Genomic DNA, 26033 nt, shown 5'->3' on the forward strand with positions numbered 1-26033 from the left:
TGGTTCAGTGGATTAAAGCCTCTGCCTTCAGCTCAGGTCATGATCTTAGGATCCTGGGATCGAGCCCCGCATTGGGCTCTCCACTCAGCGGGGAGCCTGCTTCCCTTCCTCTCTCTCTCTACCTGCCTCTCTGACTGCTTGTGATCTCTGTCAAATAAATAAAATCTTAAAAAAAAAAATAAAAAAGATGTAGGCTCGAGCCTGAGCAAAAGTCTTCAGTACAAGGGCCATGATCCCGAAAGGTGGGGAAGAGTGGGTTGGTCTTTTCCATGTAGCACCCTAATACTCTGTTTCCCACACATAGACTCCATCTCTCCCTAGTGCACCCTCATGAGAGTCCGTGAGCTATCACTAAGAGTTTGCAGACTTTTTCTGTTAAGCTGGCAGCTTCCATATTCTTTTTGCTTAGCTACACATGTTAGTAAATCATTATCAACCCATCCCTGCTTCCTAAAGCATTTCTGTGTCACTTTAGAGATTCAGGTATCTCCTAGTGTTCTTGGGTAGTTATGATATTTTCTCTCACACTTCTGGGCTTTCTGTATTTATTTCTTTTTCACAAATTTCTTATCTTCTCTTTTGCAGCTAATACTTTAATGAACTAACTACTTTGAAGGTCTTGCTTCAGTAAATATTTCCCTCCACATCACCCAGCCCCTCCACCACTTTCTGGGTCATTGATTTCCACTTGTTTTCCTGTGTGGTCAGACTTATTCAAGACAGATAGATACATAGAGAGGTAGATCAGCAGACGGACAGACAGGTACATAGATGGGATGGATGGATGGACAGGCAGTTGGATGGAGAGACCAGAAGACAGATATAAACAGAGAGAGAGAGAGAGAAAAAGACACACACACACAGAGTCATCTAGTAGAAGGTAATATACATTCAGTTTTTCTAATCTGTTTCTAGCATCTCTCAGTACTGAGAAAAAAACTTAAGAAGGAAAATTACAAACTTACAATGGTCCCTTAGCTACATGAGAGAGAAAAAGATGCTTGGTGTATCAGATATAAAAAAAAAATCAACTTCCAAGTGTTCTCAGTTCTGCCACTTATTAGTTGTTTGTACCAGAGACGTTTATTTATCCATGCTGAATGTCATTTCCTCCTTTGTAAAAAGAAATGAATAGCTTTCACTTGACAGGATTGTGTTAAGAATTAAATTGGCTAATTTATGTACATGCTGTGAACTCATAGTTGAAAGTCAGAATAGATTTTCTTTTCTTATCAAGTGTCACCATGGTTCCTGCCATATTGTTCCCCAAAGGTGCTATAGGAACCATCTTGGTGTTTGTAGTTCAGCTGTCTCTGGTAGCCTGGAATGGAAGGTTCAAGAAGCACAAGAAGTGTTATAGAAAGGCAGGCCACCCATAAGTGAAGGCTAATGCAGCCAGAAGCCACAGATATTGTACGGTCTCCTATCTGACATGGTTTTAGGAATATTATGGATATGCCATAATACAATATTTTATTAAATAGAGGGAAAATCATCATTTCCACAAAGTCACCATCATTAGCTTAATATCTGGTTATATAGTTCAAGTTTAATCGGGAAAAGTCTCAGAATAACAAAGTAAACTTTTGTCTCACCACTGATTATATAGCCAAGGGCCTTGGACTTGATCTCTGGAGTCAACTGTTGGGTTTCATTCAGATAGTTCAAGACATAGATGTTAGGAGCAAACAGGACCATGTTTTGTTCTCCACAGCCATAGGGCATATGGAGGAGACTCGGTATATTTTGCATAGCAGAACATAATATGTCACCTAAGGAATGTGAAAAATTAGATATCAGAGTAATTTCAGCTCTTAAGAAGACCAAAATTATTTTTTAAAATATTTTATTTATTTGTCAGAGAGAGAGATCACAAGCAGACAGAGAGACAGGCAGAGAAAGAGGGAGAAGCAGGCTCCCTGCTGTGCAGAGAGCCCGATGCAGGGCTTGATCCCAGGATCCTGAGATCATGACCTGAGCCAAAGGCAAAGGCTTAACCCACTGAGCCACTCAGGCACCCCTAGACCAACATTATTAAAGACAACATTATTAAGTTGCAATTTAAAACATAAATATTGGGGTGCCTTGGTGGCTCAAACAGTTGAGTGTCTGACTCTTGGTTTCAGCTCAGGTCATAGAGTCATAGACACCATCATTTAGGTAAGAGGAAATTTATATTTAGAGAGTAAGACTTCCAGAATCCTAAGAGAGATAGATGCTATTAATAAGTTGCAATTTATTTATTTATTTATTTATTTATTTATAAAGATTTTATTTATTTATTTGACACACAGAGAGAGATCACAAGTAGGCAGAGAGACAGGCAGAGAGAGGGGAAGCAGGCTCCCTGCTGAGCAGAGAGCCCAATGCGGGACTTGTTCCCAGAACCCTGAGATCATGACCTGAGCTGAAGGCAGAGGTCTAACCCACTGAGCCACCCAGGTGCCCAATAAGTTGCAATTTAAAACATAAATATTGGGGTGCCTTGGTGGCTCAAACAGTTGAGTGTCTGACTCTTGGTTTCAGCTCAGGTCATGGTCCACAGTTGTGAGCCACACATCAGGCACCATGCTCCGTGGGGAGTGTGGTTGAAGATTCTCTCCCTCTGCCCCTCCCCCTATTCTCTTTCTGTCTCAAATAAATAAACAAATCTTAAAATCCCCCACAAATATATAGATATAGGTTTATAGATTCAGATGTATGATAGCTGTTCTTTTGTCCCAAGTTTTCCAGGTGCAAGATGACTCACCCAAAAGTGAGAAAGAGCCTCTGGCAGATTCTTTGACCACATTTGGTGGGAGCTTCAGGGATAGTTGCTCAGATAATTCAGTACCTTTGGAAACAGATAACCCACACCAACGTATGACATCTCTTATTGTAATAGAATGTAGTGGTTCGAGAGGGGCTTCAGATCCATACTTACTACCTCTGTACCATGGGTGCATTACTCAACCTCCTCATAGTCAAACTTGCCCAGGTGATGATTTAGTGGAAGAATGCATGTAAAACACACGTGCATTAGAACAGCCCATGCAACACGTGATGTCTCCAAACAGGTGAGCAGTTACTGTTGTGGTTATTATTATATTTAGTCATATTATTGTGTCTCCTTTAGGAACCCTGGGCCTGAGGAATAAGGACTTTGACTTAAGGTGAAATTACCTTTAATTGTACAGCTCTTCTTGGCACAGAATGACTTCCAGAGTCCTTTCCCCTCTCATTTTACTATGTTCTGGGTAGCTCTGCATGGTGGTTCTCTCTAAAAGAAGGTACGGGAGCTGATAGGATGTGTAGTTCTTTGATCTCATTGTCTAATCCTCTGATTGTATTGTTCTCTGCTTTTTATGTTTTAAATTGGTCCTTCTCAAAAGACAAGAACAGTGGCAGATATACTAGGGATGTAGAACTAATACTAATATGGTAATGTAATTTAAAGGCTACAGCTGTTTCCTATTTTTTTTTTAAAGATTTTATTTATTTATTTGACAGACAGAGATCACAAGTAGGCAGAAAGGCAGGCAGAGAGAGAGGAGGAAGCAGGCTCCCTGCTAAGCAGAGAGCCTGATGCAGGGCTCCATCCCAGGACCCTGGAATCATGACCTGAGCTGAAGGCAGAGGCTTAACCCACTGAGCCACCCAGGTGTGCCCTGCTACAGCTGTTCCTTAATGAAATGATAAATCCCTAATGTAAAGTGTTTTTTTTTGTTTGTTTGTTTGTTTTTTGGCTGTGAAACAATTTTTCAGTAAGATGAGTACAAAATGCTGTATGTTTCATCATTAACTATTTTGGAGAATATCACCATCATTCAACCTTATTAAGACTTTGCTGTCTTTCTACCTAGACTATGACATTCTGAGCTACTATGTCCTTATTGGTTCATGAGCAGTTCCTGGACTATGGAGGTAAAGGCTAAATGTGAACTGAGCAAGCCCCAGTGTTGGTCTTGTCATACCCCAAGGCCATAATAACCCCCTCTCTTGGGCTCAATGTCCTCTTCTGTAAAATGCATATAAAGAAATACTTATTGCTATGTCAAATTTAAGAGAATGTTCTAAAGATAAGGGGAGATAACATGTATGGACATCCATTGTAACTTGACATACATGTCCCTGGGAGGCATTATTCTCACTCTGATTATGAAGTTGGACTCTTTTTTTTTTCTTAAAGATTTTATTTATTTGACACAGAGAGATCACAAGTAGGCAGAGAGGCAGGCAGAGTGAGAGGGGGAAAGCAGGCTCACCGCTGAGCAGAGAGCCTGATGTGGGGTTCGATCCCAGGATCTTGGGATCATGACCTGAGCTGAAGGCAGAGGCTTTAATCCACTGAGCCCTTCGAAGATCAACTCTTACCTGAAGTGCAAGTAATAGAGTTGAAAGTCTTTGCTCAATAAACTTCAGGCTCAACTTGGGGAGGGGGGGAAGGAGAAAAGGGATAAATGTCCAGGTTTTTGAAGGATAACCACAGGTTCATTGCTTTGAAGGGTGGGGTTAATCTTAACACCCTACTTATCATCAAATTATGATAAATCCATTAAACTCTGAAGAACCATGGAGACCAGCAGAAGAGAAAATGAGGGATAATAAGGAAAGATAATCAAGGGTAAAAAGTGTGAGAAATAAATGAATCTTAGAAGAGATGGAGAGGTCAGGAAAAGGGACTAGGTCTGAAATAATTTGTAAGAAAGAGTATTTATGATAGAGACTATGGAATCTGAAAAACAACCTGAGGGTTTTGAAGGGGCTAGGGGTGGGAGGTTGGGGGAGCCAGGTGGTGGGTATTAAGGAGGGCACCTATTGCATGAAGCACTGGGTGTGGTGCAAAAACAATGAATACTGTTACGCTGAAAAGAAATTAAAAAAAAAAAAAGGAAAATTCTCTATATGCTAATAAAGAAATATATCCACACACAAAAAAGTTAGCTAAAAAAGTTTACTATAATACTTTTAGGGCAGGAAATTCCGTTAGTCTTATCAGGTGGATTGTGTGGGTACAGTGTTAATTATTCTTTGTTAGTCCAAGAATATGGTCATGCTGTTTCTCACTGTTACTATTGTTACAGTCTCAGGAAAATATTGAAGTGGTTCAGACCAACTTACCTCCACCAAAAAGGTTTTGACGACCGTATCTTTTCTCCTGATTTCAGGGACCTCAGCAATTTCATTTCCACACAGCTCTGGGGACTGCACTGCCTCTGCACTCACTGAGAAATTCACATTCCCTAAAACAGAGAATGTGGAAAAAAAATGAGCAACCATCTTGATAGCAGTCCAAGCCATTCCTAATAGCTTTTGCTCTGTAATCGTCTTGCAGGGCTGCCCTTTAGACTTACTACCAGCTGGAATAGGAAATAAAGCTGAAATGTTTTATTTGAGTGATTATGGGGCCCAGGTGCAGTGGGAGTACTGGGAGGAAAACACTGTGGGTGAAATAAAAAGAAGAAAAGACCTAACTTTATGGAATTATATTTATGGGAAACAAAAAAGCGAATGTGATGTCAGTAGTGATCAGATATCCACCACCCTTGTCCACTGGAGAACCTTTGGTGGAATGTCACTTACCCAGAGTTTTAGGAGTCATCATCCAAACCAGGGTTTGCTGCTCATTTGCACAGATGTGATAGGTTTCTTCTCGCTTCTCATTTTGGGATTGTAGGAAGGCTGGAGAAGCTTTCAGTTCCACACTGACCTATCACTTGCAAGGGAGGTAGAGGGAGAGAAATTACCAGAATATGTACAGAGAGACAATGAATGTGCAGAATTGGGGCCACAAACGAGGTGGGGCACTAAATTGGGATTTGGACAAAATGATGTCGTATAAGCTCATGTAAGCTTTGAGAACTATGAGGATGCAATTATGCAAATCAAGGATGATCACTTACTAGGAGGATCTGGCCTTTGCATTAGGGTAGACTGGAGAACTCTGCAGATGAAGCAGTGGGCAGGAGGGAAAAGCAGCAATGGTATAATTGCCCTTGGGAGCAGGACCTACTGGTTTCTGCTTGTCAGGTTTAAACTTATCGCCCTCGCCCCGCAAGGACAAGAAGCCTGGTTCGGATGCATCTTTTCTCTATTTCCGCAAGTCTACACACTTATATATGCTTACATGACCAATCAGCGAGCAGGGTACAAGAGGGAGCGAATCAGGCTGTGCACCTAAACGAACAACTTCGCTAGCAACTAATGCTGTTTACTTCCTCTTTGGGCGTTCCGCTTAGTCTCACGAGGCAATCCTAACCTGGCAACTAGCCAGGCGCCATCTTTTAATGGCAGAGGCCCCCCTGGCCAGGGGCCTGCCTCCGACATTTCCCCCTTTTTTCTTTTACGGCAGGGATCGTGCCTGTCTTAGGTTGTCAGTGGCGGGGAATATCCTTACCAGTCATCAGACGGCAGATATCAATGATCTGTGTCCTGTCTTAGGTTGGTATATTTCCCCCACCAATCTTACCCGTCATTGACTACCGATCCAGCATACTTAGCCACACTTGGGGGGATGTTCCAGCCTCGATGGCTAACAAGGCCTGCACCATGGCTTGCTGTTGCCTATGTTGCTGTCGCCTCCAAATTTGCAGTTTCCTTACTAGCAGAATCAAGCCCACTACGAGGATTGTCATCAGACCAATTACGCTAGCCCATTGTTTCATGAAGGTTAACACATCTTGCAATGTTTTGATTATCTCTGGGAGGGTTGCAAGCTCACCTCTGGTGTTATTTATCCTTGTTATGCCTAGTAGCAGGTGCTGAGTATAGTTTTGGAATTCTGCGGACTAATTCCCCCACAAGTTTTGGGAGAGCTGTCGGGAGACATTCTGTAAGTCACTCATATTAGTATAGGCTATGGGAGTTACACAAATTGCCGGGAAGGGTACTATACATCCCAGTCCCAATAGGGCCCCCCATATGTCCACTTGTTCTTGAACCAAATCCACTCTCTGGTTGACTATCAGGATTCCTGCTTGTAGATGTGCATTGATCTGAGTCTATGTTTCAAGGGCAGCCGCCGTTCCTTCTGCAAGGGTGTTCACAGCTTCCGCAGTGGGTATAGTTGTAGCAAGCGAGACTGATGCTGCCGTGGCAGCTGCTGTAGATATAGCCAGTGCTTTCACAATGGCGGCTGTGATACCAAAATCTCTCTTTCTGGATAGCACCACCGGTAACTTGTCCTCTGGAATGGAAACTGGGATAGGAACATGGGTAGGGATACGCATAATCACAGCCAGCTTGAAGGCCGTGACATTCCAGCACTGGGAAAGATAGCAATTCTTAGTGCAATTCAACGTATCATTCAGCTTGCTAGCATTTGTTACGAGGAAAAGGAACGGTGGCCAGACGCATATGGGAGTGGGCTGATAAGTAATATTATTGGGACAAGACACATTAACTGTTGTCTCAAAGGTACTAGAGTCATTTTGTTTATAAGAACAGTTGAGGAATTTGCCACCATTTAACATGGACACTGCTGAGATATCAGTACATGCTCCTAGCAAGTTACAGACCTGCCATGCATCAAAGGGAGAGGAGGGAATATGAGAGAAGAGTTAGTCACTGGTAAAGGATATGGCCATGCTTTAACCACTGCCCACAGCTCTCTGGCTTGAGTCTGCCACAGGAGGTGTAGCATCCCCAGAGTTATCATCAGCATCTTCAGCATCATGACTGGTGTTTGGAGGCAAGGCTGCACGCACCAGCCACTCTGGAATCCAAATTGGAGCCTCCTTTTCCTGTGGAAAAACACATACAGACCCCCTACTCCATACTAACACTGGATCTGCTCCATTCCACTTTCCTGTGAGGCTGTCCTTCCGAAGTACTAAAGGCTTAGGGGAAGCAGCAGCATCACTTGCATGTCTGTCTGCAGCTGATTTACCCGTTTTGTCCAACGTTAAAAAAATTCAAAATAAAGAGAATGGTGTTGATCTTATCTTTAGGGGACCTGAAGGTGTCCCCTATTCCCCCTTTTTGTTTATAAAGCGCATTTTTTATTGTAAGATGCGCACGCTCTACAACACTCTGTCCTTGTGGGTTATAGGGTATTCCATGTATCAAGTGAATGTCAAGTTGTTGTAGGAAGGCTTTAAAGGGTTGTGAGGTGTAGGCTGGGCCATTATCTGTCTTTAACTGGCGTGGCTTTCCCCATGCCGCGAAAGCCTGTAGGCAATGGGCGATAACATCTCTGGAATTCCCCCCCCCCCCCCATGCACTGAGGCGAAAATTATTCCAGAGCAGGTATCTACAGAGACATGAACATATCTTAACTTTCCAAATTGTGAAACATGTGTGACATCCATATGCCATATATGAATAGGTAACAAACCCTTAGGATTAACCCTCAAGGACGGTGCAGGTAGTAAGGTCATGCAATTTCTGCAGGAGACTAGTATGTCCCGTGCCTGTGCTTTTGTTATGTTAAATTTGAGGCGAAGAGTTAAAGCATCCTGTTTCTTCAAATCCTCCCCTAAATGGTCCCACTGAGGTATGTTTAGGAAGCCTTCATCTAGGAACCATGGAGCCGCCTTTTCCACTGTATTCAAAAAGGCCCGAGCAGTTTTTGCTTTTATGTGGACGTTAAAGATTCGCGGCTAAATTCCGGCTCTAAGGCCGCCCCTCTTCTTATTGTGGACTTGTACAAGTTAACCCTGGCTCTAAGGCTGCCCCGCTTCTTATTGCAGACTTGTACAAGATTCCCACCACCTTTGTCGTGGTTTTACCCCGCTTACCTGCAGACTTCTCCCTTGCAAGGTTTTTCTATTTTTACTCCCCGCTTTACCGCGGAATTGCCACTTTTGAACGTGGCTAATGTCCCCACTTACCTGCGGACCTTTACTCCCCGCTTTCCTGCGGATTACCCTGCAAGATTCCTTTATTTAGTTCCCGGGTGTCGGCGCCATTTATCGCCCTCGCCCCGCAAGGACGACAAGAACCCTGGTTTGGATGCATCTTCTCTCTCTTTATTTCCGCAAGTCTACACACTTATATATGCTTACATGACCAATCAGCGAGCAGGGTACAAGAGGGAGCGAATCAGGCTGTGCACCTAAACGAACAACTTTGCTTGCAACCAATGATGTTTACTTCCTCTTTGGGCGTTCCGCTTAGTCTCACAAGGCAATCCTAACCTGGCAACTAGCCAGGCGCCATCTTTTAATGGCAGAGGCCACCCTGGCCAGGGGCCTGCCTCCGACATAAACTGAATCAGGAGCTGAGGGAAAGAAGTTTTTGATTCTCTTCACCCTATTTTTCTTACCCGGATGCATTTGGGAAGGTAGTTGAGGACAGTGGTCTTGAGTGTGAAGACCTCTCCGTGGATCACAGAGTAGGGCATTGTGAGCTCCCCAAAGAAGGGCTGGAAGGTTCAGCAGGAGGCAGGAAGAATGAGACCAAGTCCAGTGTCATTGGATAGGCAGAAGGCCCCTGCCTTCCACTCTGTGATAGTACCAGGGCCTGTTACTCCCACTTTGGCCACCCCTGATGAGCTGCGGGAAGATAGAAATGTGAAGAACAGAATGTGAACAGGTGAAACATCTCTTCTCAAGTGAGAATCAGTATGTGCACATGTGTCCACTAGGTAATGTATTGGCAAACTGAGTTGGGAAAACAAAAGGTACTAAATGCTGCCTCTTTCCCTTATCAACATGTCTATACTTTAAAGAAAAATATTTGAATGTGATTCAGTTTGGTTATTAAACTTCCCTCACTGTTGTGTGATCTCATAAACCAGCATACTTAAGGATCATGATCTAATAAGCAGACCAATAAATTTATATAGCTTAGTGTGTTTATGTGCATGTTCTAATATTGTTTATGGAAGTCTCCCCCAATGGCATTAGGAAATCTAGCATTTGGATACTTTTAGTACCCATATCTGTTTTCTGGCAGTCTCAGGAATAATTCTTTCAGAATTGCTTATCTCTGAGACAATTTTACTAATGAACCCAAATAATAAAATAAATAAATAAAATAATTTATATAAAAATAAATAAATAAAACAATAAATTTATTAATTATATATAAATATTAATAAAAATAAACATTAAAATTAATCATAAAATAACTAATAAAATAACAAACAAACAAATAAATAAAAACCAAATAATAAAAGCATTTTTAAAGGCTCATCCTGAAAGGATGAGATGTTAAGATGATTATTTAGAACTTTTCAGAAAGATTATTCTTAGAGTTTAAAATGCTGAAGAACCCACATTCCCTCACCCACAGCAAATGGAGGAGAATGAAGGTACTTACCCTACCATCACCAAATACCAGATCCAGGTCTCAGGGAAATAAACCCATACTGTTTCAGAGATTGCCTCTGAACTTTGCATATTATTTGCGGACATATTATATGAGTGAAATTGAGGAATATATGGACCTGCTGCTAAACCTGCTATAAAATTAAGGGAAAATTACAACCAAGTTAAAGAAAAAGCATCCATTCATTTCATGGTGCCAATGTGAGATTTAGAAGAGCAAATTTTTTTTATAGTGATTCTGTTTATTGAAACTGTAATTCAAATGCAAACTTCCATTTTACATACTCTTGTCTCTGTCAAAGAAATAAATAAAATTAAAAAAAAAATTTAAAAAATAAAAAAAATGAGTAAATTTCTTGCTGCTAGTGAAAAAAAATAACCTCACAATGCTGTGTGCTTTGTTTCTATGCAGAGGGGAAGAATCAGATCTATTCGTCTCTTCTTTTTTTAAAAAATTATTTTTATTAACATATAATGTATTATTTGCCCCAGGAGTACAGGTCTGTGAATCATCAGGCTTACATGTTTCACAGTAGTCACCATAACACATACCCTCCCCAATGTCCATAACCCAACCACCTTCTCCCTACCCCCCACGCCCCAGCAACACTGTTTGTTTATGAGATTAAGAGTCCTCTATGGTTTGTCTCCCTCCTGATCCCATCTTGTTTCATTTTTTCCTTCCCTACTCCCCAAACCCCCCACCCTGGCTCTCAAATTCCTTATATCAGAGAGATCATATGATAATTGTCTTTCTCTGATTGACTTACTTCAGAAGAGCAAATTTTTAGTATTCCCACTCAGATTGTCTCCTGAGAGTTGTAGAACTTTGGAAATAACTTCTTGAGTCCTTATTCTTTGAGCAGAGAGAAGTCTTTGTTGAAGGCAGAAACTCCATGTTTCCTGGAAATACCATAATTCTATTTTGAGTGGAGACTCAATGGATAACAGGATACTAAGACAAGATAATGGATAATAGGACAAGATAACTTGGAGATCCATTTATGGTTTGTGGGAGAAATAGTGACTTCTCAAGATCAGAGTATTGTTTTCTCTATAAAAAGGATTGAGCAGAAAATGCCAAATTCTCTTTAGGCAACATGTATTCATTGTTTGAATTACCAATGGAGTGAACAGAATTTAATAATATCAACTCTTTGCACTATACTGAAGCTTAGAAACTCATTATTCTCTTGATAACAAGGCTAGAGCATTAGAATTCATTCTCTTTATTTCTTGGGAAGGAGAAATGAAAAATTCAAGACGCTGAAGAGACATTTCCATTTGGTATAGCTCTATGATGGAGACAGAAATTATTTACAAAGTGAAGGAGTAGAGAACTAAACATGAAGCCTTTCTGGTTCTTTTTTGTTAGAAATCATCCTTAATTGAATTTGATTGAGGCTCTCCATCTGATATTTCAGAATTGCCTTTGTGAAAGAATATTTATAAGGAAAACCATTACCAAGAATTTCTCCTCAATATCTCTCAACTATAAAAAGCATCAATAGTAATTGCTTTAAATATCATACATCTTCTTTCCCTCATGTCCTTCTAAGTGGCAGCCATCTCTATTATTGCCTTTGGTTTTTTTACTGATGTTGCTCTATTATCTATGTCTTTAGTCTTAGGTTGAATTTGGAAACAGATTATTAGTATTCAAGTTTGTCTAAATGGATGGTGCATCTAAATAAATTATTTTCTCTTTCCTGCTCCATATGTCAAAGACTGTTCAACTTCTCCAGCTATTGCAGTTAATGAAGAATGGCTTAATGTGTTATTTTAACTCCATTTATTGGATGAAGACTATATTTTCCTTATTGTCTCATTCTCAAGGTCAACATAACTCTCTACTGATCCTTCCACAGTGTTTACATTAAAATTTTATTCTTCTTTATTTCACAACTCATAAACTCTACTGAAATGCCTTTAATTTCCCAAGACAAAATATTATTATTATTATTTTGTTTCTTTTCCCCATCTGATTTCATCAAAATGTGTTGATCCCTGGACATATCCTCTTATATTTTATTTCACTGCTGATCACAAAATACTTTCTCCTGGATATTCTGTTCATGGCTGTTAAAGGGCCACTTAGTCTAGCTTTGTAATACTTGTATTCATTTTTGACCTTTGCTATTTCAAGCAAAAAAGTAAAAAAACTCAAAACTTAATTTTCTTCTAAATATAGTATTTAGGTGATCCTTATAAGAAACATATTAGATCATTTTACCCATCCCTTCTGAAACATCTTTCCATCTCACGCAGAGTAAATAGTTAAGTTCTTATAATGACCTACAAAGCCCTATACAATTTGGCCTCAGTTATTCCACTGATTTCACTCTCCCTTGATTCACTCCGTTCTGACCACAATGGTTCCCTTACCTTTAGAATGTTCTAGACAAGCTCTCACCTTAGAGTCTTTGAGAAACAGAATAGTATAGAGGTTAAAAAACATGGATCTTGAAGTCAAACAGCCAGATGAATCCATCCCCATTCCATATCTAAACTGGCTGTGGCATCTTAATGGCTTGAGTTACTTTTTCATTTGAAAAGTGGTGATAAACATAAAAGATAGGCTGACTCATTTCACTTAGCTCTACAGTCTCTAGCTCCATCCATGTTGTTGCAAATGGCAAGATTTCATTTTTTTAAATGGATGAATAAAATTCCTAAGGCAGTCAGAGAAAGACAACTACCAGATGATTTCACTCATATGTGGAATTTAAGGAGCAAAACAAACAAGCAAAGGAGGGGAAAAAGGAGACAGACAAACCAAGAAACAGACTCTTAACTCTAGAGAACAAATTAATGGGTTACCAGAGGGGAGGTGGTTGAGGAGATGGGTGAAGTAAGCGATGGGTTACAAGGAAGGCACTTGTGATGAGCACCAGATGATGTGTGGAGTAAAGAAATCACTAAATTCTACACCTGAAACTAATAAAACACTGTATGTTAATTAACTGGAATTAAAACAAAAACGTAAAGAAATGGAAATTACAAGGCCAAGGAAATTTTAGTCAATGCTGTGGTGATAATCATTTTGCAATATATATAAGTGCATCATGGGACATCTAGGTGGCTTAGTGGTTAAGTGTCTGACTCTTGGCTTTGGCTCAGGCTGTGGTCTCAGGGTCATGAGATTGAGCCCTATGTGGGGCTCTATGTGCAATGGGCAGTCTGCTTGAGATTCTCTCTCTTCCTCTTCCTCTGCTCCAACCCTCTAAAAAATAAGAGCATTATAGTAAACATATATATATATTAAACATATATTACATGTCAGTTACATCTCAATAAAGCCATCTATCTTCTATCTCCCTCTCATCGGTATTCCAAAACAAAGTAAGCACTCCACAGGTATTTTCTATTTTCTATTATTCATGTTGCTTTCTATGACTGATATACTCTTCTTCCAGATAGTCTCTTATTTTATTGTCTTCCCTCAAGTCTTTGCTCAGATTTCACTCTCTTGATAGGATAGTCACTGAGCACCTTATTGAAACTTGCAACTCCTTTTGTAGCCCTCAGCCCACAAGAACGACAATGAGCCTGGTATGGTATTAATGCTTCATTCATTTATTTCGTCAACTTCCTTAGCTTATATGCGGCAGGATGACCAATAAGGGGTCAAGCAATGGGGAGAGCCAATGAGAGTCCTATTACTATGCTGATTAAATTTGAAACAGCCAATGACTGTGTCCTCCTTTAGGTGGGCTTCACCAGAATGTTCGTTGTTTACTTGCAGCGTATTTTGCTGACAGTGAGCCAAGCGCCATCTTGTAATGGCGGGGACTTTCCTGGCCGGAGGCGATCCCCGACATCTCCCTCTGTCTTAGGTCGTCAGTAGCAGAAAACATCCTTACCCGTCATCAGACACAAGATATTGATGATCTCTGTCCTGTCTTAGGTTGGTATGCTTCTCTACTGATCTTACCCATCTTTGACTACCAATCTAGCATGCTTAGCCATATCTGGGGAGATGTCCCAGCCTCTATTGACCTAAGGGCTTATACTATAGCTCGGCTCTGCTCTCACTGCTGTGTTCTCCATTGGCGAACTTTTCTGAATAGAATCAGAATGCCAATAAGAAGGAGGACAAGAAGACCAATTGTGCCAGCCCATTGTTTGGTGAACTGGAATATATTGCTGAATGTTTGAAATAGCTCTGGGAGGGAAGCTGGTTGCACATGCGAATTATTTAGTTGAGTTATCTTAGCCAGAAGGATTCGTGTGAAATTTTGAAAATCGTCAGACCAAGCACCGTGCAAATACTGGGAGAGCTGTTGGGAGGAATTCCTGGCCTTATTATATTGAGAGAATTTTCCAGGGGTAACACAAAGGGCTGGGGGTAAGACCCTATAAGGCGGTAACATTACCTTTAACGGAAGTTTGATTATACTCAATTGGATACATGGGCGTGATGTTTGGTTCATGTCTAAGGTAATAGTAAAGTTCCTGGCAGATAGAAGGTATGAGTCTGTAAAGATGTGACGTCTGGCGAATTGTGTACAGTAGGCAGTCCCAATGTTTGATTAGTTGTGAAAAATAGAGGGAATATTAATGAGAAGTTAGTAACTGGCAAAGGGTAGGGCCAGGTTTTAAGGATGCTCACAATTCTCGGGTCGCTATCGGTGGGAGGTGGAGTGTTAATGCTCCCCATATCAGTAGTATCAGTGGAATTTTCTTTAGCACCGTCTTCAGGGTCTGGGGCTTGTCGGGTTAACTGCTCAGGAATCCAAATAGGTACTTCCTTGTCCTGTGGAAAAACACAAACAGAACCTCTGCTCCAGATTAGTACAGGGTCTGGACCCTTCCACTGTCCTGTAAGAATATCCTTCCAAAGGATTAAAGGCTTGCTGGGAGCAGCAGCATCACTTGCATGTCTGTCTGCAGCTGATTTACCCGTTTTGTCCAACGTTAAAAAATTCAAAATAAAGAGAATGGTGTTGATCTTATCTTTAGGGGACCTGAAGGTGTCCCCTATTCCCCCTTTTTGTTTATAAAGCGCATTTTTTATTGTAAGATGCATGCACTCCACAACACTCTGTCCTTGTGGGCTATAGGGTATTCCATGTATCAAGTGAATGTCAAGTTGCTGTAGGAAGGCTTTAAGGGGTTGTGAGGTGTAGGCTGGACCATTATCTGTCTTTAACTGGCGTGGCTTTCCCCATGCCGCGAAAGCCTGTAGGCAATGGGCGATAACATCTCTGGATTTTTCCCCCCCATATGCAGAGGCGAAAATTATTCCAGAGCAGGTATCTACAGAGACATGAACATATCTTAACTTTCCAAATTCTGAAACATGTGTGAGATCCATTTGCCATATATGAATAGGTAACAAACCCTTAGGATTAACCCCCAAGGACAGTGCAGGTAGTAAGGTCAGGCAATTTCTGCAGGAGACTACTATGTCCTGTGCTGTGCTTTTGTCATGTTAAATTTGAGGCAAAGAGTTAAAGCATTCACATGGAACAGCTTATGATAATGTCTCCCCTGTTGCACGGGGTCCTCAATGGCAAAGACAAATTCTCCTCTGGTTAAGGAGTCTGCTAACCTTTTGTCAGGGGGCCTGGTAAAGTTGTATGAGCTCGTATGTGGCCAATATAAAATGAAGCCTTCCTGTCCCAAACTAATGTTTGGATTTCTTGTAATGCCTTAGAGATAGTACACCTGGCATTAATAGAACCCACATTTTCAATGATAGAGACAGCTTGCACCACATATCTACTATCTGATAAAAGGTTGAAGGGTTCTTGATAAAACATTTGAAATGCTTTTGTAACAGTAAGTAGCTCTGTGACCTGTGGGGAAGAGCTCTGAAACAGAAGGTCCAATTTTTTTTTTTTTCCTTTGTGACTATAGCACTCACCCCATGTTTGGATCCATCAGTGAAAACCAATTTAGCACCGCTGAGTGGTTTGTGGCGAGTTGCCCTAGGGTAAATGAGTGGATGGGTTAAGCTAAATTGAAGCCATGGGCTTGTAGGATAATGATTGTCAAACTTTGCTAATGGTCATGGTTATAGCCCAATCGTCATCACATGCTGCTAAGCAGGTTAATTGGTCTTGTGTATAGGGAGTGATGATGATGTCAGGTTGTCTGCCAAATGCTGTGGCACTGAGTTTTACACCCTTCAGTATAATTTTTGAAATGGTGTTTGGATACCATGGCAGAATTTTTCCTGGGGAGTAGGCTAGGTTGACCCATGATATGGGTCCTTCCTGCCAGAAGACTGCAGTGGGGGCTCGTTCCACAGCGAGAATACAATAATATAGCATTTTTGAATAATCAATTCTGTCAACCTGAGCAGCTTCCAGTCTTTTTTGAATTAACTCGATAGCTGCTTGGGCTTGTCTGGACATATGACGGGGTGAATTGAGATCAGCATTTCTTTTGAGCGTTTCAAATAAAGGATATAATTCTTGGTTTGTAAGCTTTAAATAAGGCCTAATCCAATTAATGTCTCCTAGTACCTTTTGGAAGTCATTTAATGTTTTTAAATTATCGGTTTGTAGGGTTACCTTTTACGGTTTAACTTTAGTATCATCAAGTCTAGTGCCCAGATAGTCCTTGATAGATGTTTTTTGGATTTTTTCTGGTGCTATGTGTAACTCTCAAGGGCCTCAGCTCCCTCCTGAATAGCTGACTCACATCTCGGCTTATGTCCCCCAAGGCATCCTCTGACCAGAGTCCATATAGCTAATGTTCCGGGCGGAAATGGTTTGCTTTTATCTCTTTTCTTAAGATCCTCTCCTAAATGGTCCCATTGTGGAATATTTAACAAACCCTCATCCAAAAACCAAGGTGCAACGGTTTCCACTGTAGTTAGAAATGCTCTGGTGGTTTTTGATTTCAGAGGTGCACCGTTGGCTTTGAGAAGGCCCTTTAAAGAACCCTCCAATCTAGATTTTGATAATTTAGAACCCATCTGGCCGCTTAGGTTAATTTCACAAGCGATAAGAAAATCCCGGCTCTATGGCCGCCCCGCTTCTTGTTGTGGTCTTATACAAGATTCCCACCACTTTGATCGTGGTCCCTTCCCTGCTTACCTGCGGTTTTACTCCTTGCAAGGTTTACTACTCGTTAACGATTCCCAGGTTTCGGGACCATTTGTCGCCCTCGGCCCGCAAGAACGACAATGAGCCTGGTATGGTGTTAATGCTTCATTCGTTTATTTCATCAACTTCCTTAGCTTATATGTGCCTGGGTGACCAATAAGGGGCCAAGCAATGGGGAGAGCCAATGAGAGTCCTGTTACTATGCTGATTAAATTTGAAACAGCCAATGACTATGTCCTCCTTTAGGCGGGCTTCACCAGAATGTTCGTTGTTTACTTGCAGCGTATTTTGCTGACAGTGAGCCAAGCATCATCTTGTAATGGCGGGGACTTTCCTGGCCGGAGGCGGTCCCTGACATCCTTTAGTCTTGATATTACATTCTTGCTTTTAATTCTTCCCATAGCCTTTATCATCAGTTAATAGACTATATAATATACTTGCTAATTTTGTTTACATCCTTCCTGTGTCCATTAGGACATGACCTTCAAAACAGTGAAGATTTTTGTTCTCAACATTTGTTATATGTCTAGAAAGTAGGTCCGTAAGTGTTCAATGACTATTCATATGACTTCTTAATTTTTGTAGTTTCAGGCCCTAATTATTTTTATCATTGTCTAACATGATTTTAATCCCTTTTTTGGATGAACCATTTTTCTCTCTCTCATGCTAGGGACAATATTAAAGTTTTATTTTCCATGTATATTGTTCCATGTCATCAAGCCCTTGGAGGTTGTATGATACCTTCCCAAACAGACATGGGAATGGATTTTATGTTCTTCAAATTATTTTTAAGAACATTCATAAATATTCTAGTTTTGTAGCTCTTTCATTGCATCATATACTTGATTTATTTAAATCTACCTGTTTATCATTCAATATATCTGCCTATTTCAGTTCTCAGCTATTTATATCTATATACTTCGTAAGTTTTTTTTTTTTTTTTTTTTGAGTTATATTATATGGTTACAATTCTATCCTTATTAAATTCTGGAAAATTTCCTTTTCCCTCAAACTTCCATGGTTTAAACTCAGACTTATTCCTTTGTAACTTTCATGATTATTTTCCTTTTCCTTATTCTCTATCATTTATATAACATGTTAGTTACTTGACAAAATCATATTTACCATCACTGAGAAACTCTTTGGAATTTATTTGTGTTATTATTGAGAAAAATAGTCTATGGTCTTTAAAAAGTAAGCTGAAAGCATTTTTTTCTTCATTACAGGGCTGGTTTATAGATTTATAATTAACCTTACATGTAGGTTCAATGTCTCAGAACAATTTTTAAGCAGTCAAAATTCTTAATTTGTTCTTGTACATCATATTTTGTTATTTTTATTGGGTATTTTGAAAGGCCTTGAAGAGCCTTTAGTCAAATTCCTTCAATTTATTGATGAAGGATTTGATGCATAGAGAAGAGGCATCACATATGCACCTAACACATAAAACTCCTGATTTGTAACCAAAACTCAAAAGATGTTAATATTCAAAAACAGTAGACCTCAAGAATATCTTGGACACATGGATAGTCAGAATCATGGGAGAAAGGGAGGAAAAAGGGTTGGTTAATTGCTGCCAAGTATAAATAGACCTGGGGATTGGAACATAAGTTTTAATGGAAAATTGAGGGGTGTAGTAAGAAGTTGCTTCATTTGATGTTTATTTATTTATTTTTTTTATTTATGGCCTTGGATTAGGAGATTTTTCTGCCATCTTCACACTGCTTCTTTTCACTAGTGAGGCCTTTTCTCCTTTTTTTTTTTCTTCAAAAAGACTTGATTTACTTATTTGAGATATAGAGAGAACATGAGCAGATGAAAGGGCAGAGAAAGAAGAAGCAGGCTCCCCGCTGAGCAAGGAACCTGATGTGGGACTCCATCCCACAACCCTGGGATCATGACCTAAACTGAAGGCAGATGCTTGAAAGACTGAGCTACCCAGGTGCCCTTTTCTCCTCCTTTCTGTTCTTTAAGATACAGAACAGAACGTTTCTTGATTCCGTAATTAAAATTATTCTCCCCTTACACTGTAAATTTTTTCCTTCCTTATCTTATAGTAGAATCTTGTGTTTCATCTGATTTTGTGCCCTAAAATATTTGAATCAACTTTAAAGCACTCTGGTCAGTTCTGGATATGCCATTTACCAGCTAAATGATCTCAGCAAGAAACATCTTATCTGAACCTTGGTTGCTCTATGTATAAAATGGTTACACTATCTATCTCATTTTACCTTTTTTTTTTGCTAAGTAATATTGTTGGATGTAATAAAAAACTGAAAGCAACTTGTTATTGTACCTGCCCTTCTCTTCCTACATGTGGTTGCCCTTCTCTTCCTACATGTGGATAAATCATTGAACATGGCCGTGATTTTCAGATGTTAGAGTTAGTGAACACCTTTAATCTGATACCTGTAAAAATTGCGATTCAATACATTTGTAAACTTGATTAGAATATATGAAATATATTTTCCTTAGAAATGTCCCTATGTAACCATAATAGCCTTAATGTTATATTAATTTCATGGAGATACACAAACTCAAAAAATATATAGAGAGTGGTAAAATTATAAACTTTATGGCTTATTAAGATTTTGTTACATGTGGCCTTTTGCAAATAAATTAAATATAACAAAAATCTTTCAATGAAATGGCAGAGGTTAGGTCTAGTCAGAGGTACCTGGACCTCTGACTTACCAACTGTTAGGCTAAACAATTTCTAAACTATATATATATAGTTTTATCAACACTAAAACTTTCATAAGCTGATACATTAATAAATAATAGGGACTTTACCTTTAGGAAGCTATCATTCATCATAACTTGGTAAGGGAATATAGATGGCTCCTTTACAAAGGACATAAGGATGGCTATGACTTGCTTGTTCTTCTTCCTGCTGGTCCAGATTTTTAGGGAAATCAGTAAGATCCTTCACACTTAGCAGATTATACACCTGTAACAGTGGAGAGATCAAAGACAGTGCTTGTACCTGTTTTTCTCTTGAAATATCCAGGGAATTGAGAGAAATAGAATCATCATCAATCCTTTCTTTCTTTCCTTTTTTTTTTCTTAAAGAAAAGATTTATTTGAGAGAGAAAGAATATGCAGGAGAGGCAGAGGGAGAAGCAGAGAAAATCCCAAGCAGATTCTATGCTAAGTGCAGAGCCCAGCATGGGACTGGATCTCATGACCTAAGGCAAAATCAAGAGTTGGATGCTTAACTGAGTGTGCCCCTCAGATGCCCCCATCACTAATCCTTTCTTGAGTACCTTCAAGTAGTTGGTACCTTAGGAGAAGTTAAAATTTTTGTTTGTTTATTTTTAAGTGGTTTTTTTTTTTTTTTTTTTGTTGTTGTTGTTGTTCTAATGATATAAAACCTACCTGGGAAAATGTTTCAAAGAAATAATATCTATAGGCAAAACTAGATCAAATATAGAAAGGAGTACTAAATTGTCTCTGTGTTTGATGAATACTTAATACCCTGACAAATTTAGGTAGAATTATTGCAATCTATTAACCTTCCATTTCTATATGGCTTTGTTCTTGGGTAGAAGAACCACATAAGTACATAAATGAATATATATGATCTATATTCAATAAAATAATGTCTACACAATTACAAATATGGGCCACTTTTTTTTTTTTTTTTAATAGGGATGACTTAAATGAAAGAACCAAGAATCCGTAGAGTGGAACCAAGAGGCCTGGATATTTATTTCCTAAGCTGGAGTAAGACAAATCCTAATCAAAGTACTTTGAACCTTTGTCTGGATCTCAGAATTGCCTTGGACCAATTATGCCCATGTGACTTTTCCCCCCCTTTGAACAGAAATGTTAGTGTGCCAGTTCCACCATTGTATGCTGGATGCATACAAGGGGGTAAATAACTTAAGTTCACTTTGGTTCAAGGTCTTCATATCAGGAGGAATTGCAGTTGAGAAACTACATCCAAGAAACGTCATCTGTACCTGGATCTAATTTAAATGATGAAATTCAAACTTTGAGCTATTGCTATTGAGAAATAAGACTTCTAGGAATTTGGGAGGAAAGTGAGTGTATTTTACCTGTGGAAGGGTCATAAATCACTGGGAGTCAAAGGGCAGACCATGAAGACAGCCTCCAAAATCCCCCCAAAATCTCTACTTCACGGTATTCATGCTTTTATGTAGTTTCTCCCATTATGAATGGAGAAAATAAGATTTTGTGGAAGTGATAGTGTATAAATTCCAAGGCTGTGTCATAAAATATATCACAGCTTTAGCTTTTCTCTTGGATCGCTTGTTCTGGAGGAAATCACCTGCCATGTGTAGGGACACCCAGGCAGCTCTATGGAGGAGCCAGTGTGGTGAGGAATTAAGGCCTCCTGACAATTATATGAGTAACACATCTCAGAAGTGGACTTTCAACCTCAGTCAAGCCTTCAGATGATTGAATCACTAGCTAACATGTTGACATGTGGACTGACATGAAAGATCACAAGGCAGTACCATCCAGATAAGTCACTTTGGGATTCTTAATCCACAGAAAGTGCATACAATAATAGCTGTTTATTGTTTTAAACCACTAAGTTTGGGAAAGATTGCTCTGCATCAGTAGAAAACTAACCATAAACACCCTTCAAACTTCTTTATCTATTTACTTTGTTTTTGAGTAGAAGAACTAAATGGTCACATAAATGAGCATGCATTATCTATATAGAGTGAAAGCAAGTGACTTAAAGATTTTCACAACTTTTTTTTTTTTAAAGATTTTATTTTATTTATTTGACAGAAATCACAAGTAGGCAGAGAGGCAGGCAGAGAGAGAGAGGGAAGCAGGCTCCCTGCTGAACAGAGAGCCCAATGCGGGACTCGATCCCAGGACCCTGGGATCATGACCTGAGCCGAAGGCAGCGGCTTAACCCACTGAGCCACCCAGGCACCCCAGATTTTCACAACTTTAAGAACCCAAATCTCCAGTTAGTTCAAAACCCTTTCTTACCTCTATAATGTACAAAGCTATGTAATGCAACTGAAGCAACTATTAAATTTATATAATGACATAAAATGGGACAGACATAAAAATACTGAAAAGTAGACTGAATTCCATCAACATAAGCTGAAAAACTGCTTAGAACAGGCTACCATAAATATGGAGTATAAAAAAAAAACAAGCCATTCCTTTGGATGCCTGGGTGGCTCAGTTGGTTAAGCATCAGACTCTTGATTTCAGCTCAGGTCATAACCTCAGAGTTGTGAGATTGAGCCCTCTGTGGGGTGCTGTGTGCAGTGTGAAGTCTACTTGAATTCTCTCCCTCTGCTCCTCCCCCTGCTCTCTCTGTCTCTCTCTTTCAAATAAATAATCTTTTAAAAAAAGTAAGCTATTAAGCACTGGGGAAGAAAATTCTCTACTTTTCAGGTCAACTTCCTATGCCACCTTCTAATTCAAATAGAGAACTCTAGTCAGAGAAATATGTGTTTTATGTAAAAATTATTATGCTATAGGGAGATATTTTGACATGTCAATAAAAGACAAGGTTGAGAAAAATTTTGATTATACACTCCATTCTGAAGAATGTTCAGTTTGATAATTAGAAACAGGATAGTGATTCTTGATATGTTTATCTTACAGTCTTAAAATTTAATACATATGGGGTGCCTGGGTGGTGTGGTTGGTTAATCATCCTTCTCTTGGATTTGGCTCAGGTCATGATCTCAGGATTGTGAGATGGAGTCCTGTGTTGGGCTCCATGTCAGCAGTGAATCTGCTTGAGATTTTCTCTCTCCTTCTCCCTTTGCCCCTCCTGTTGTATGTGAGTGCTCTCTCTCTCAAAATGAATAAACAAATATTTAAAGAAAATGTGAGACATATAAATGAATTTTGAGAAGTAGAAACTAGAACAAAACCAGAAGGAACTTCTATATTATCAATTTATCCTCCAATATTGATAAGTAATAACTCCCAAATGGGCAGGTTAGGCAGCTGATCTGCTTAAATATTGATGCATAAGCCTATGAGAGCTATAGAATTTGCCAGGGATAACTTTTTGACAATGATCAAATTCTAATAACATATCGTTTTTCCTGCATCATACTAAATATTTCCAAAATATGAGTAATCTAGTTCTGACTAGGCTAGAGAAGTTGTTTCTGAAGTTTCCCTTCCTGCCAATAGCTTTTTCTTCAAAAGCCTCATGTTTGAAAGTACTCTCTCCTAATATTAATTTTCATCTTTTATTTTTCTGAGCCACATGTAATCTCTTATTACAGTTCCTCTAAAATGACAGCTCTCTAAGGACAAGGACTATGATTGTTTACCACTATTTCCTTAGCTCCTAAAACAGACCCAGTACATAGTGTGTCTGCAAGATGATGATGATGATGATGATGAAGAAGAAAATAAAGATCAGCATGATACACCAAATATTATCACTGTGAATTAATACAGTTCTAGGAAAAAAAAAAGAAGAGACTGAAAATTTTAGTTAGGCTGTGACTCATCATTGTTGACAAAGATGTAGTAGGTCATTTTTTCTTAAGTTGAAGATAATTTGTGAATCACTTCCAATTTCATAGACCACAAGAATTTTAGGGATAGAAATAATTAGATTGGCTGGAAGGTACAGGACTTTTGCCTGTAAATATCAATTTTATAAAAAATTTACTTACTCCATTGACCAAAAATAATTTTCTTTTAGATATGATCCATATTATCTAATACTTTGGGAACTTATTAATTCTTTTCTCCTTTTTATCTATTTCTTTAAGCTTTTGTTGATTTATTTGACAGAGAGAGAGAGCAAGAAAGAGCACAAACAGGGGGTGGGTCAGAAGAAGAGGGAGAAGCAGGCTCCCCACTGAGCAAGGAGCAGGATTCGAGCTCCATCCCAGGACTCTGGGATCATGATCTGAGCCAAAGGCAGGCGCTTAACTGACGGAGTCCCCCAGATGTCCCATTTTTAATTCCTTTTTGTTTTAAAAAATTTTTTAAGAATTAAAAAAATTATTTTTATAAACATTTAATGTATTACTTGCCCCAGGGGTACAGGTCTGTGAATCATCAGTCTTACACATTTCACAGCACTCACCAGAGCATATACCCTTCCCAATGTCCATCACCCAACCACCCTATCTCTACCTCTTCACAACCCCCCATCCACAACCCTCAGTTTGTTTTGTGAGATTAAGAATCTCTTATGGGGGCGCCTGGGTGGCTCAGTGGGTTAAAGCCTCTGCCTTCAGCTCAGGTCATGATCACAGGGTCCTGGGATCAAGGCCTGCATTGGGCTCTCTGCTCAGTGGGGAGCCTGCTTCCTCCTCTCTCTCTGCCTGCCTCTCTGCCTACTTGTGATCTGTCTGTCAAATAAATAAATAAAAATCTTAAAAAAAAAAAAAAGAATCTCTTATGGTTTGTCTCCCTCCTGATCCCATCTTGTATTAATTCTTTTTTAAATAAGACAATCCCATAATTGGTTAATTGTAAAACACATAGCTTTAATTAATATCATTGTAAAGCACGAGTAATTGAGATTTAGATTTGACTCTCTAGAGAAAAAAGAAGTTATGTCAGGGAAGAGATCAAAGCTTCTGGGCAGTTTCAGAAGCTCAGCTATGTCATTTATTTCTGGGTAATCTTGCACAAATCTCTCAAACATTCTCTTTGTTTCCACATCTTAAAATGTGTCTGTTACTCCCTAGGATCTAGGGAGGATTGCATGAGAAAATGTATGTGAGAAAACTCAAGAAATTATAAAAAATTAGACAATGGTGACTATTTTTATATTTTACTCCCAAGAGGGACTTCTGCCTCCTGTTACCTGCCGCCCTTCCGTGGCCCCTCCTGATGCCAAGACTGCCAGGAACTCACCAAATCCAGGGACAACTCAGCCTCTGGCCTTACGAACAGCACACTTTTGTCCACACCATGGAGGGCGCACAGGGACTGAGGAGAAGCTCAAACTCTCAGGTGGGCGTGTGAGGCCGGGAAACTATGGTGGGCGGAAGCTCAAGTCCACCTGTGAGAATAGAAGGAAAAGTCAGTCAGCATGACCTCTACCTTTACAATCCTGCAGTCACCCACCTGTCCCGAGTCATCTTTACCTTAGCCTTCTAGGACTGCTGATGTGTCAAGTCAGGAACCTCTTTTCCCTTCTGCCCTTCACTGTTGAAAAAGTTTATTCAATAGCTCAGTCTTATCCTCCAGGCACAACTGATACTCATAAGGGGTAAATAGCTTGTTTAGAGGCCTGTCTTTACCTCTGATTCATTATAAGGTGATTCCAGGTATTTGCATTGTCCTTCAGGTTTTTGGAACTTCTGAGTGTTAGCATCATACCTACATCAAGCAATTGAATTAGTGGAGTAGCGCACCATGGACACAAGATTGAATTATGTTTGATATTGTAGCAATTTGGCATAATTGAAAAAGTACTCTGCTAGGTGCCTGGAGATTTGGCTCTGCCACTAACTTGCTGAGAACCCGTAGGCAACTCATTTAATTTTCTGGACCCATTTTCTCTGAGGTAAATGGACAACACCTATGGTACTATTTACTAGTGATCGGCCTCACCTTGTTGGCTAGGCAATTTTCAATCTCAAGCTCTCTGAATCTCCAATAACTTTGCCATCTGGGAAAACGGTACAGATGAACAATCGGGTAATGGGAGCCATGTCCGACTCCACAGGGAAGGATAAGGAAAAACTGCCTTTTGCGGGGATGTGGAGAAAATAAGACAAGATGGTCATGAGTC

General features: G+C 39.7%; 2 protein-coding genes and 1 pseudogene across 5 annotated transcripts in view; 1 reads left to right on the plus strand and 2 right to left on the minus strand.

The window, feature by feature from the left end:
* The window catches only part of KLRG1 (killer cell lectin like receptor G1), a gene marked incomplete at its 5' end in the record, with an annotated part of 430961 nt that overhangs the window by 154036 nt on the left and 250892 nt on the right, over positions 1-26033 (plus strand). The gene's annotated exons all lie outside the window — the stretch shown is intronic.
* The window catches only part of LOC309868430 (alpha-2-macroglobulin-like), a 126992-nt gene that overhangs the window by 77350 nt on the left and 23609 nt on the right, over positions 1-26033 (minus strand). The gene's annotated exons all lie outside the window — the stretch shown is intronic.
* Positions 1-26033, minus strand: part of LOC309868821 (pregnancy zone protein-like) — a 56711-nt pseudogene that overhangs the window by 8804 nt on the left and 21874 nt on the right. The window contains exons 9-23 of the transcript in view: positions 25853-25988; positions 25151-25298; positions 20116-20258; positions 16120-16183; positions 14863-15006; positions 14627-14705; positions 10243-10384; positions 9245-9473; positions 5563-5689; positions 5097-5222; positions 2750-2833; positions 1596-1772; positions 1244-1321; positions 966-978; positions 190-262 (exon numbers count right to left, since the gene is read on the minus strand). The product of the transcript in view is annotated as a pregnancy zone protein-like (transcript). The remainder of the gene's footprint in view (positions 1-189; positions 263-965; positions 979-1243; positions 1322-1595; positions 1773-2749; positions 2834-5096; positions 5223-5562; positions 5690-9244; positions 9474-10242; positions 10385-14626; positions 14706-14862; positions 15007-16119; positions 16184-20115; positions 20259-25150; positions 25299-25852; positions 25989-26033) is intronic.

This window comes from Mustela nivalis (genome assembly GCF_964662115.1).
Source record: "Mustela nivalis genome assembly, chromosome: 7".
Lineage (NCBI taxonomy): Eukaryota > Metazoa > Chordata > Mammalia > Carnivora > Mustelidae > Mustela > Mustela nivalis.